At 37.9% G+C, this 13,275-nt stretch overlaps 1 long non-coding RNA gene across 1 annotated transcript in view; it reads right to left on the bottom strand.

Annotated features, from left to right (window-relative positions):
- The window catches only part of LOC129872393 (uncharacterized), a 35,007-nt gene extending 22,862 nt beyond the window's left edge, over window positions 1–12,145 (bottom strand). Inside the window, exon 1 of the long non-coding RNA XR_008762562.1 lies at window positions 5,762–12,145. This is a non-coding gene — a long non-coding RNA (uncharacterized LOC129872393). The remainder of the gene's footprint in view (window positions 1–5,761) is intronic.
- Window positions 12,146–13,275: the final 1,130 nt, after the last annotated feature.

Here is a 13,275-nt window from a genome sequence, read left to right as displayed (position 1 = left end):
ACTCATATCTTTGGTTGCCCATGTACGACATCTTAACATAATCATGAGGTGCTGATCTCGTCTTAGTGTTGGCACTCGAGTAACGTATACACAATACTTATTTATACCTCATGAATCTTCATCCTTGATGTGTACCCGATGCTCACTTTGTCAATAACATATCGAGCTTGCCTCAATACTAGGTTTACGTTGACACCATGTTGTTGTACTACCCCTTTAAATCTATGACTATACATTCTCCTTTCGTTCCGTGCTCATATTCAGTTACCTATGTCTATCTTAGGTGCCTCTGTTAGAACTCCTTACTAAGATTTACTTATTCTCATAACGACCTTCGTTATATTCATATGGTATCCTGTTCGCATTCAGTCCCATACTATAACACTACTTGACCTTCTTCACAATTCTTACTATGGGTTACTTACCCTTCTTAGCAAGTCTTATCCTTAATATCTTATAAGTTTTCTTATTAACACTCCACTTCCGTTACAATTCTTTTTCCCTTGCACTCTTGTCTTAATCATACTGTTACTTTTTTCAACTATCACTCATTATAGTTTATCCCTATGTATCAATTCAGGTGATGCCTTACTATATCGTTTTGTCCAGATCTATCAATCTTCTCTAATTCATCCTTTTTGGCTTATAGGTCTTTTCTAACTTCGTTCTACTATACCAGTATCAACCTCCTAGTTTTTATTGCCATTAATTCAACAATTAACTTATTTCTCGAGGTCAGCCATACTCGTTTAGTCAAATCTCATCATTGTTGTGGGCACAACCCTTTAAGACATACTACAGCCCTGTATCTCATTCTCTTCTTGGGGTCACCTACTTGACCCCAAGAAGGTGGGTCACGTGCTTGCTTAAGGTGCTGCCATGTGTCCTTCTCTTCTTTTCCTCACAGGTTCGTAATCTCGTCTTATTTTAAGAGCCTATGTAATCTGTACTTCGCAAGCCTCGTATATCCTCAAGTAGCTTAGGTATGTAAGAGTTCTAAGTTAGTATCTTCCGTAGGTAAATTGAGTCCTATGACTCATTACTTAGCCTCCAATTCCTTCCGGATTCTTATGACTCTATTTCCAACCTTCTCTACTATGGGGAATCACATTTTCCCTTCCTTAGGGTTGTTTGATAGTGTCGTAGATTATCCGGCCCACATGATAACTTCTAAGAAGCTTAAGAAACATTACGAGCTCAAGAGTGTGGGGTGTAACAGTAAAATCCCTAATGGGTATTGATTAATTTTCTCTAAAATTAGTTGTATGACATGGATATATTGTTGCCTTAAAGTTTTAATCTAAAATTAGTGATTACAAATATTGATAGAGCTCTTAAAAGCCATTTTGGCTCACCATTTTGGCTTGAAAAAGCAAAATGGAGTTTGCTAAGACCCAATAATGAGGACTTATTGAAATTACTCCATGGTTTTGAGCACGGGATGGGATAATCCGAGTAATTTATCATTTAATAATATGAGCTAGGGATAGTCGATCTACGAAAGAAATATTTTGTGTTTTATTTGAAAGGGTCTTGAGTTTGGAAGAACCCAAGGGACATTTGATTGATAGTTCAGAAGAATATAAAATTGTAGCCTAGACCAAATGCAATCCATGTACCAATCGATGATGTTGTGGCTAATCTTTGCATATTCGAGTTGAGAACCTAATTGTTATGCACACACCCCTAATATTCTCCAAACTTAGTAGTACAATTTTATGTTGATTCCCTAGTCTCCACCCCCTTACTTTTATATAGATACATGCTTGTTAAGAACTAAAATTGCTAGTTCGTTTGAGTTGTGAAATCAATTGAAGGTGATCATATCTTCCAATCTTTGTAGTTCGGCCAAAAATCATAAGTTGGGTTTTGTTTTGCAAATGACCGTCTATTGTTGCTACCAAAGCACACACAAGTGTCTGCGGTCTCACAAGTAAAATAGTGGCTCTTTCGAACCGGATATCGAACCCACAGGGACATTATGAAGACTACTCATTCCTTTTCAACTAACTGCACCAATTGTGTGTATTGTAAAAGATTGAAATAATTCTACCACTAACTTTACCTATAAGAAAAATTACTACTATTAAAAATAATACACTGGTTAAATATGATAATCAGATTATGAGAAATTCCAGCGCTGTAGCAAAAGAGGAAGTCAAGCATAATATTCTCTAATTTTAGTCTCCGATGGGTAATCTAACTACTGATTTATAGGGTTTCTAATAAAATCATGGTCTTTCGACCTCTAATTGCCTATATCAAAAGCCTAACTACATCATTGAGTGGAGATAGGCATGAATCAATAAAAAAACAATAAGCTATCTTCCTTTTTTTAACCAAATGCGGTACACAGGTATGTATCACTAGCATCCTATATACGAATCACCCTAAGTTACCTTTCATGAACACGTTCCCCATATTCTTTGTTCTATTCCCTTGTAATCTTTCGAATTCAAGGTAGACAACACATGTATTATAATACTGGCCAAACATTAAAATAATAAAAACTAAAATGCAGTAGTAATTATAATCAACAACCCATCATCGACGAAACACAAGATTGTATTACGTCATAACTTCATAGCTAAAGCCCTAGAATTAAGGGGGTTAGCTAATCATGTTCAATTGAAACATAAAGTGCATAGTTTAATACACTTTAATCTTCAAGAGAAAGAAGAAGAAAAAAGAAACCTAAAGTGTATGTTTTCTTGTCTCTTTGCTCTTTCAAAACATGTATGACCCCTGCCCAAAAGCCTTAGGGGTCTATTTATAGGGTTTGGGAAAAATACCCTCTTTTCCTAGATGGAATCGAACTTAATTAAAAAAATCAAAAGCTTTGGGGCTTCAGTGGCTCAGCGCGCCATGATCACACTAGGGTTTGGCCAAAGTAGTTTAACCCCTGGCGCAGCACGCCAGCAGTGCACCATGAATGATCTTCAGTTGTTTTACCTTTGGCATAACACGCCTGCAAAGTGCTAGTATCTATCCTATGTATTTCAAGCACTGGCGCGATGCACCATCGACGATTTCCAGGCCAGATTGTCCAATTTTTCTTTCTTCTTACGTCCAGCTTCTACTACTTGTCCAATGTTTTCTTTCGAATACTGGCTTTTCTCCCAAAATCCCTGCACTCACTAAACACACACATTAGTGCAAACTTATTCTTCATTCCATCTAAAACACACCATTCTACTTCCAAAATATTTTCAAAACAACTACTAAATATGGGTAAAACAAGGCACATGGGCACATAAATGTGCCCAAGATTACCACCCCACACTTAGTCATTTCTTCGTCCTCGAATAAAGACCTGACTTATGCATGGAAACTGACACAACTGTATATAAGGAAATCCGATTTGGCTACACAATTAGTATTTCAAAGTTTATTTTTGCTCAAACATGTTCACATTTCTTACACACGCATGACAAGTTCAACACCTCCTAACCTCGAGTATTGACTCTATAATGTTGCGAACTCATATGCATCATTCTATTAGCAATCAAATAAGTTACTCATTCTTTCAATTAAACATATGCCTCTCACCACAAATGAATCACCCACAAGCATTCACACATAACACTTTTAGCATAAGTGGGAATACAAACAAATTCCCTCACTCTCTCAAACGATTTCACATGCTATAGAAGATTTTCTATAGGTTTGCCATAGTGGTTTGCTCCACTAATACAAGAATGCGATATTTTAGGACCACTAGGACTTCATAGGTTGTAACGTTGGCTGAGGGATAGGTAGAAACTATTATTTGCCTATAAATAGTGACTATCATTCCCAAGCGCTTTAATGCATGACATTTCTCCTTTAGCTCAACTTCAACCACCAATTTAAACGCGCCCCTTCTTCTTATTTACCTCTTATCTTTCAACTTTTATAATAGGGAGTTACTGCTATCTTCTTCTACTCTTTCCTTTTATATACTTCCCTATCATAAGATGTAAGTCTATTTTAGTCCTTCACACTTTCTCTTTACACAGCTTCATACTTGCTTACTCCTTTTCCTTCATTTTTACATTCTTTTACCTAAAGCGCTTAGAAACTTGGATCAAATTAATAGGCTAAAGAAGGAATGGGAATAGGCTACATGTAAGGCTGCCAAAGGAAAGTTTTTAGGCTCAAAGGGGTTGACTAAGGATTATGAATTAAGGTTGGGCACCACACAACACGAAAACAAAGAAAGGTTGTCAAAGAAATGCCTACATCATTTCCTAAACTACACACTCTTCATTTCTTTTTACATACACACTACGAAAGTTCTATTTCACAACATGACCACACTGAACACAATAAATCCTCACACATATAGCACATATCCAACTTAAGAATGTCAACTTACATATTACCAATCACACAATCATAAGAATTCAATATTAAGCATGCATCACATGAGTCGAATACAAGAGCTTAGGTGTATTAAACTAGTCATTGCATTCCATACCATGCTTTACATCATTCATCTTGTTTGTCATTCAATTACGTAGCCTAATCAGACACATTATATACAAATAGAGACAATGACAATGAATACCCTTAAGAGGGACGTCATCCATCTATCATAGAGCAACGTCACTCAAGTAAGACTAACTTACACCTATGACCCTTTTTTGTATGGTTTAAAAAGGACTATCCTTGGCTAAGAACCAAAAAAAACTACCAAGGAATCCAAAAAAATTCCCTAAAAAATCTATAAAATAATACAGTATCAAAATTCCAACTCCCACTACACACTTAAATCAAGCACTGTCCCCAATGAAAAAATTCAATGTACAGTACAAGAGTGAAAGAAGGAACTCCCAGATCCTCTCAGTCATCATCTCTGCCATTAGTGGTGGCAGTATCATCAACCGCCATAAGAGTAGTGGCAGCATCATCCTTCTATTCGTCATCTTCATCATCACCTCCCATCTTATTAATTGTGGGTCGTCATCAAGCAGAGGCTCCTAAAAAGCCAGGACAATCAAGCGCATGTACATAGTACTATCTGTGAGACGATAACGATCCTCCAATTCAGCCATATCATCATCTATTATCGGATGACTACTAATTTGCAACTACAGCTCCACCATACAAAGTATAAGGCCCAGCCAACTATCATCATGCACTTGCCGATCAGCAGCAAACAATACCGACCTGTGAGTTGTATCTTGGCCCTTTGTCTTGGTCACATCAACCAAATTATACACCAAACATGACACCCTTGGTGCACACAAATCATGAACCTTTTCTTCAACCCCTTCAGACAACAAAAGTCAGGTGATCACCTACCATAGTAAAAATTCCACATTTTGTTTTTTTGGAACTTTATCATGTTATGGCATAGCACATACCCAACATTCACCTACAAACCCTTCATCAAACAATATACTAAAACAACCCTGCCCAGCGTAACATTAGACATGTGCTTACAAGGCAAGAATATACTATAAACTATTTTCAACCACACCCTAGCCTCACTATTGAGATGTGTATATTGCAGTGTAGAGTGCCTTTCGGTATCCTTTGTTATATCCTAACTACAACAGAATTAACACCATACAAGGTATTACAAATGTCTATACATGGGGGTTGTTCTTTTATTTCAAAATACTTAGAACAGTCACAATGGAGTCCCCAGAAATTCATTCAATACTTGCGTAGTATAACAAATAGTCTTACCCCCTAACTTCTACCTTATTACTACTAGACTTCTCAATATTCTAATTCACATAAAATTTATGTACAAGAGTCAGAGTACACTCACCTTGGTCCTAGAAGATATATTGAAGACCAAGTTCTTCACCATCTTATGAATTTGGGGGAACTCGGCCTGTAACCTTACCCTCATTGACATACTCATCTCCCATATACTTGGCGTCCTTCTGGGAATCGAACCAATCCAATCCATACTGCTCTACCTCATGCTTGCCGAATGTCACGGTGGTAGTCTTGAGCTTGTTGGTTCAGCAAAAAAGGAGGCCCCACTTTTTTGAGACCTTTTGTTACTACTCCTCCATCTACCTGTTTACCCTTGGGTGCCATTGGAAAAGAGGGAGGAATAATTTGAAGAGAGAGAGTCAGATTGTGTGTTTATGGTGGTGGTTTGTGGATGTTGGTGACTAAAAAAGGAAGAAAAAGTGGTGCTTTGGAGTTTTTAAGGGGTGTGTGTAACAATGGAGGTGGTGGGGAAGGGTTTTTATAGGAAGAATTTGAGTGGGAAGATGAAGGAGAAGGGTTGTGGTAACTGAAGAATTAGGTAATGGGAGCGGGAAGGGTTGAGGTAATATTGTACTGAAAGGATTGTTGGTTCTTTTAACTTGGAATTTTTTCTTATTTAGGCCCGAATCCATCTATGGCACATTATTGGCACGGCGTGCTAGTATCGCGCCCACCTGGAAATTTCTCACTTAAGGCTTGGCGCAGTGCGCCACTACAGCATCCATCCAAGCCTTTTTAGTTTTCCTCCTGGCGTGGTGCGCCTACAGAGCACCCGACCATGACCTCAATAATTTAGGTCCTGACGCGGTGTGCCAGCCCGCCAATTTTGGGATTTTTCATTTCTCGCGTTGCGTGTCTACTTCCACTCACTCCAAATTATCTTCTGTCACTCTGTGCATCAACCACACAAGACTAGAAAGACAAACATGGTGGGTTGCCTCCCATCTAGTGCCTTATTTTTTGTCGTGGCATGACACTTTTTTATAGTACTCATTCTATTCCTAAACTTTCCAAGAAAAATAACACAAAATCAAATTCTACCTTAAAAAGCAAAATTACAAAATTAAGTCCTACGTGCTAATACAAATCATGGGTTGCCTCCCGTGTATCACTTGATTTACCATCGTGGCACGAGCCAGTTCTTTCTTCACTCATCTTCAAGTTCTATAGCTTTCTGCTTACGATCAACATCATTACCAAAGTAGTGCTTGAATCTTTGCCGATTAACCAAAAATATGTACATCTTTGTTGCATTCCACAATTCCACAGCTCCATAAGGTGTCACACGCACTACTTCAAAAGTGTCACTCCACTTGGACTATAACTTTCCTCGAAAAATTTTGAGTTTAGAGTTAAAGAGGAGTACCTTTTTCCCCGGTTCGAAGTTGCGGGTTACAATATGCTTGTAATGCCATCTCTTTTTTTCTCTTTATAAAGGATGGCATTTTCATAGACGTGAAGCCTAAACTCTTTTAAATCATGTATTTTGTCCAGCCACTTCCGTCCTGCCAACTCTGGGTTCAGATTCAGCTTCTTGATTGCCGAATAGGCTTAATGCTCTAACTCAACTGGTAGGTGAAACGCTTTACCAAATACCATTTGATATGGGGAGTTCCCAATAGGTGTTTTGTAAGTAGTTCTATATGCACATAGTGCCTCATCCAACTTTGCTGACCAATCTTTCCTTTGTGCATTCACAGACTTTTGCAATATCTGGTTCACTTCCCTGTTAGAGACCTCAACTTGCCCAGTGGTTTGCGGATGATAAGTCATAGCCACCTTATACCTCACCCCATACTTTGCTGAGATATTCACTATTTGATTTATGAAGTATGTTCCTCTATCATTGATAATGGCTCAGGGAGTACCAAATCAACTGAAGATGTGCTTCTTCAAGAACTTGCTCACCACTTTTGAATCATTAGTGGGAAGGGCTACGGCTTTAACCCATTTGGACACATAATCAACTGCCACTAATATATGTTGATTCCCATAGGATGATAGAAATGGATCCATGAAGTCCATGCCCCAAACATCAAATATTTCAACCTCCAGAATGTTGTTCAAAAGCATTTCATCTCTCCTTGATATTGTGCCTATTCTTTGACACTGATCATAGTTCTTCGCATACCCTATAGCATCTTTAAACAATTTAGGCCAAAACAAACCTGATTGTAGTACTTTATGGGCAGTGCTCGCTCTTTCATGATAGCCACCATATGGTGAGAAGTGGCAACTATCCAACACTTGGCTTACCTAGGCTTCTGGCACACACCTTCCTATTATTCGGTCAACACCCTACTTAAATAAGTAAGGCTCATCACATTTGTAGAACCTGGCCTCATGCATCAACCTTTTCTTTTATTATGAGGTTGCATCTGGTGGAAAAACTCCACTAACAAAGTAATTGACGATATCGGCAAACCATAGTAAGTCAGCCACCTCAAGGGCTAACAACTGCTCGTCTAGAAATTTCTCTTTGATCTATATCTATTCCCTAATATGTGTCAATCTCTCTAACTTTGAAAGGTGATTGGCCACTTGATTATTACAACCCTTACAATCGATGATTTTTGTATCAAACTCTCATAGAAATAAGATCCATCTTATGATCCATGGCTTTACATAATTCTTGTTGAATAGGTACCTAAGAGCTATATGGTAAGTGTAAAAAATCACTTTAGTACCTACTAGATAAGATCTGAACTTATAGAAAGCATAAACTAATACTAGCATCTCCCTCTCAATAACAGTGTAGTTTGCATGTGATGAATTAATAGTCTTGCTTGGAAGATCTTCTCTTTTCTCTGACCAAGGGATGCCCCAACTCCTACATCACTAGCATCGCACATAAGCTCAAAAGATCTCTCCCAATTAGTAGCAATCAAGATTGGAGCTTCCGTGAGCCTCTTATTCAATAGCTTGAAGGACCGCACACACTTCTTATCAAATGTGAATTTTACTTCTTTATCCAACAGACTGCACATGGGCCTGGCTATTTTCGAAAAATCCTGAATGAATCTTCTTTAGAACCTAGTATGAACCAAAAAGTTGTGGACTTCTTTTATTGAAATAGGGGGAGGTAGCTTCTCTATCTCCTGAATCTTGGCTTTGTCTACTTCTTTCCCTTCTTTTGACTCTTTGTGATCTAAGATAATCCCTTCCTTTACTAGAAAATGTAACTTTTCCTAGTTTAGTGCAAGATTTGTCTCTTCGCAACTTACTAACATCCTATCCAGATTTTGCAAGCATAAATCAAAAGACTCCCCAAAGACTGAAAATTCATCCATAAAAATCTCCACAAAATCCTCGACCATGTCTGAAACACTTCCATCATACACCTTTGAAAATTTGCAAAAGCATTACACAATCCAAATGGCATACGCTTAAATGCATATGTTCTATAGGGACAAGCGGAAGTAGTCTTTGCATGATCCTCAATTACAATTGAGATCTGATTATACCCTAAATACTCATCCAGGAAACAATAGTATTCCTGCCCAACCAACTTGTCTAGCATTTGATCAATGAAAGGAACTGGGTGATGATCCTTCCTTGTCCCCTCATTTATTCTATGGTAGTCTATGCAAATTCTCCATCCAATAATTGTCCTAGTGGGGATTAGCTCATTTGTCAAATTTTTAATTAAAGTCATCCCCCCTTTTTAGGTACACACTAGATGGGACTCACCCATTTGCTATCTGAATGGGGTATATGATGCCTTAATCCACCCACTTAATGACCTCTTTTCTCACCACATCTTTCATCACCGGATTCAATCTACGCTGAGGTTATGCTACTGGTTTGTGTTGTTACTCCGTGAGGATCCTATGCATGCATAAGGCAGGACTAATCCCATGTCTATTTTCTATTCTCCAACCCATAGCTTTATTTCTTCGTCCAAGCCCTTCTAGAGCTGTTGTAATCTGCATTTGAGACAAAGTAGATAAAAGGATTACCGTTAAAGTATCATTACACCTAAGGAATGCATACTTTAGATAAGATGGAAGTGGTTTCAATTCCAGTTTTGGGGCTTCCTCAGTAGAGGGTTTAGGTGAGTGACCTAATACTCTATTTAATAGTTCCACCTGTTTTTTCTACATACTCATATTTTGGGAATCTAACACACCAACAATTTCTTATGCTAGCACATCACCCTCTATGTCTTGACCCATTACCACTTTTTTTATAGGATCCCTTTATTCCACGCATTTCTCTGCCACTGCTTCATCAATCATCATTATTGTAGAGAGGTCTTCGTATACAGAAGGAAATTTCAATGCGTTATACACATCAAATACTTCAAACCTTTCATGAGCTCTTATTATCAACCGTCCAGCCGCTACATCTATTAATGCCCCTCTTTTGCCAAGAATGGGCATCCCAAAATCAAAGATACCTCCGAATATGGCTCAAAGTCTAGGATGAAAAGGTCTACAGGGAAAATAAGTGATCCCACCTGCACTTAAGACATCTTCAATGATTCTATTTGGTTTGGCTACTGAGTGGTCTAATAGTTAAAACAAAATGGTGGTAGGCTTCGGATTCCACAAGCCTAATTTCTTGAACATAGAAGTGTGCATCAAGTTGATACTTGCACCCACATCACATAATCCTCTAGCATTTACACACCTATCAATAGTAACTTATACCATGAAACTCCCTAGATCTTTCTGCTTGGTTTGGAGCTTAACTTTATTTAGAATTCTGGAGCTGCACTCCTCAATGAGTACTACTATTTCATACTGCCAACTTTTTTTTTTATCCACAATGTCCTTGACATACTTGGCGTACTTAGGGATGCCCTGCAAAATATCAAACAAAGGTAAGTTAATTTGTACCTATTTTAGCAAGTCAATGAACTTCTCAAATCACTCCTCTTCCTTCTTTTTCTTGAACTTTTGTGGGAATGGAGGAGGAGGTTTTGTTTTTGGTTCTTCATCTGCCTTTGGCCTGCAAGATTTACCTTCTTCCCCAACTTGTCATTTACCTTTCACCTCAGCCGATTTAGTTTGGGGAGTCAATTTAGTTAGTGGCTGACCACTACGGGTACTCACTTCATTCACCTATTTGGGGTTAGGGTCAGTGTACCTAGCAAACCACCTAGTTGGCGAGAGTTCTGGTCACTTGCCAACTGCCCTAATTATTTTTCTAAATTCTGAGTGGCTAACTGATTTTGATGAACATTTGTAGCTAAATTATCTTGGTCAATCATGATCTGTTTTAACAAGTCCTCAACAATCATGTTTCATGGTTTTCCCGTACTCTAATTACTTTGTCCTTGATTATTATATTATTTCCCACCTCTTTGTGGTCTGAATTAGGTCTTCCCTTGATGCTCATTTTGCTAATTTCTACCCCATGAAATGTTTGGATGGTTTCTCCAATTTGGATTGTAAGTATTTTCGTAGTTTTGGTTACCCATACCCCTTTATGCATTACCTACAAAGTTTACAGACTCAGGGTTAGTTCCACACTATTCTATTGCATGTTCACTACCTTCACAAACCTCATACCACATTGGTTGCTGGTGAACCATATTTACTGACACCTTATGTTGTCCCAACGCCAAATTATTAAACTGTGTAAATATCATATTCTGCATTGATGTAATCCATGCAGTCAAGATGGTCATAGTATCAACTTCCAACATTTCTACTTGTTTAGGTCATAGCAGTGTATACAGCTTATCATAGGTTTTCTCCGGTGCCTGTCCACCTGTAGTAGAGTTAAGAGAAATTTTGGTGTTGGTTTCTACTCCCTCAATGAAGGTATGGACCAATACCTTATTAGCTTGATGGTTTTGAGCACAACTGATAAGTAGAGATTTAAACCTGCCCAAGCTTTATGTAAATTCTCTTCAGATTTTTGTTTAAAGCTCAGGATTTCTCTTCTCAACTTTTCTATCCTTCCTAAAGGAAAGAAACTGATTAGAAATTTACGAGCCAAGTGTTTCCATATAGTAATGGAATTTTTTTGTTTCGACTTCAACCATCTCGTTGCTTTCCCCAATAGCGAAGAGGAAAATAATGTTAGCCTCATATAATCTGGAGATACCCCAGTTGGTGTGTAAGTATCGCTGATATCCAAAAACTTCTAGATGTGTACTTGGGAATCTTCATGAGTCAAACCTATAAACTTCTCATTAGTGTGCAACAGTTGCACCATATTCTATTTCAGCTCAAATCTACCTCCAGCCAGCGATTTCTAAATGTTGGAAGTGACATTCACTGTGAGTGGGAATGCTAGATCACGTACTGTCCTCACTACCATCCCTACAGGTACCACCTCTAGCAAATCGTGATTATCCTCAAGATTGAGTTTCTGTATTAGGTATTGAGAAGCCGCTCTTCAACTTTATTGATGAAAGAACCGTTCGGGCTTAGATAATGGTTGTACAAGTTCCCTTTTTTTGCCCAGTGTATTGCCCGAGTTACCTGCAAAAGTTCACAGCTAAAATTAAGTTGTCAACACTAGCACAATTAATATAGAAACTTCGATAACAACAAATTTCCTAATTTAAAATTTTCTGTCGGCACTAAAAAATTATTGCTATCAAAGCACACGCAAGTGTACGCGGTCTCACAAATAATATAGTGGCTCTTTCGAGTCGGATATCGAACCCACAGGGACTTTATGAAGACTACATGTTCCATTTCAATGAACTGCACCACTTATGTGTGTTGTAAGAGATTGAGATAATTCTATCAATAACTTAGCTATAAGAAACATTACTACTATTAAAAGCAATGGACTGGGTAAGTAGGATAATCATATTATGAGAAATTCCAAGGCTGAAGCATAAAGGGAAGTCAAGCATAATATTCTCTGCTTTTAGTCTCCAATGGGTTATTTAACTACTAATTTATAGGGTTTCTAATACAATCATGGTCTTCCGGCCTCCACTTACCTATATTTATTGACAACCTAACTACATCGTTGAGCAGTGATAGGCATGAACCAATAAAAATACATTAAGCTATATTTCTATTTCTTAACCAAATGTTGTACACATGTATGTGTCACTGACATCCTATATACGAATCACCCTAAGTTACCCTAGCATGAATACATTCCCCAAAAATCTTTGTTCTACCCCTTGTCATCTTCTGAATTCATGGTAGACAACACATGTATTTTAATGCTGGAAAAACATTAAAATAATAAAACCAAAAAAATAGAAGTAATTCAAATTAACAACCCATCATCGACCAAACATCAAATTATATTATGTCATAACTTCGTAGATACAGACCTAGAATTAGGGCTCCTAGCTACTCATGTTCAATGGAAACACAAAGTACATAGTTTCATACACTTTAGTCTTCAAGAGAGAGAAAAAAAAAGCCTAAAGTGTGTGTTCTTGTCTCTCTGCTCTTTCAAAACATATGTGACCCCTTCCCAAAATCCCTAGGGGTCAATTTATAGGTTTTGGGAAAAATACCCTATTTTTCTAGTTGGAACCGAACTTAATTAAAAAAATTAAAAACTTCGAGGCTTTAGTAGCGCAGCGCACCATGATCACGCTAAGATTTTCCCTCAATAGTTTCAACCCTAGCG

Source organism: Solanum dulcamara, chromosome 11 (assembly GCF_947179165.1).
Source record: "Solanum dulcamara chromosome 11, daSolDulc1.2, whole genome shotgun sequence".
NCBI lineage: Eukaryota > Viridiplantae > Streptophyta > Magnoliopsida > Solanales > Solanaceae > Solanum > Solanum dulcamara.
This window is presented reverse-complemented; position numbering and strand designations above follow the sequence as displayed.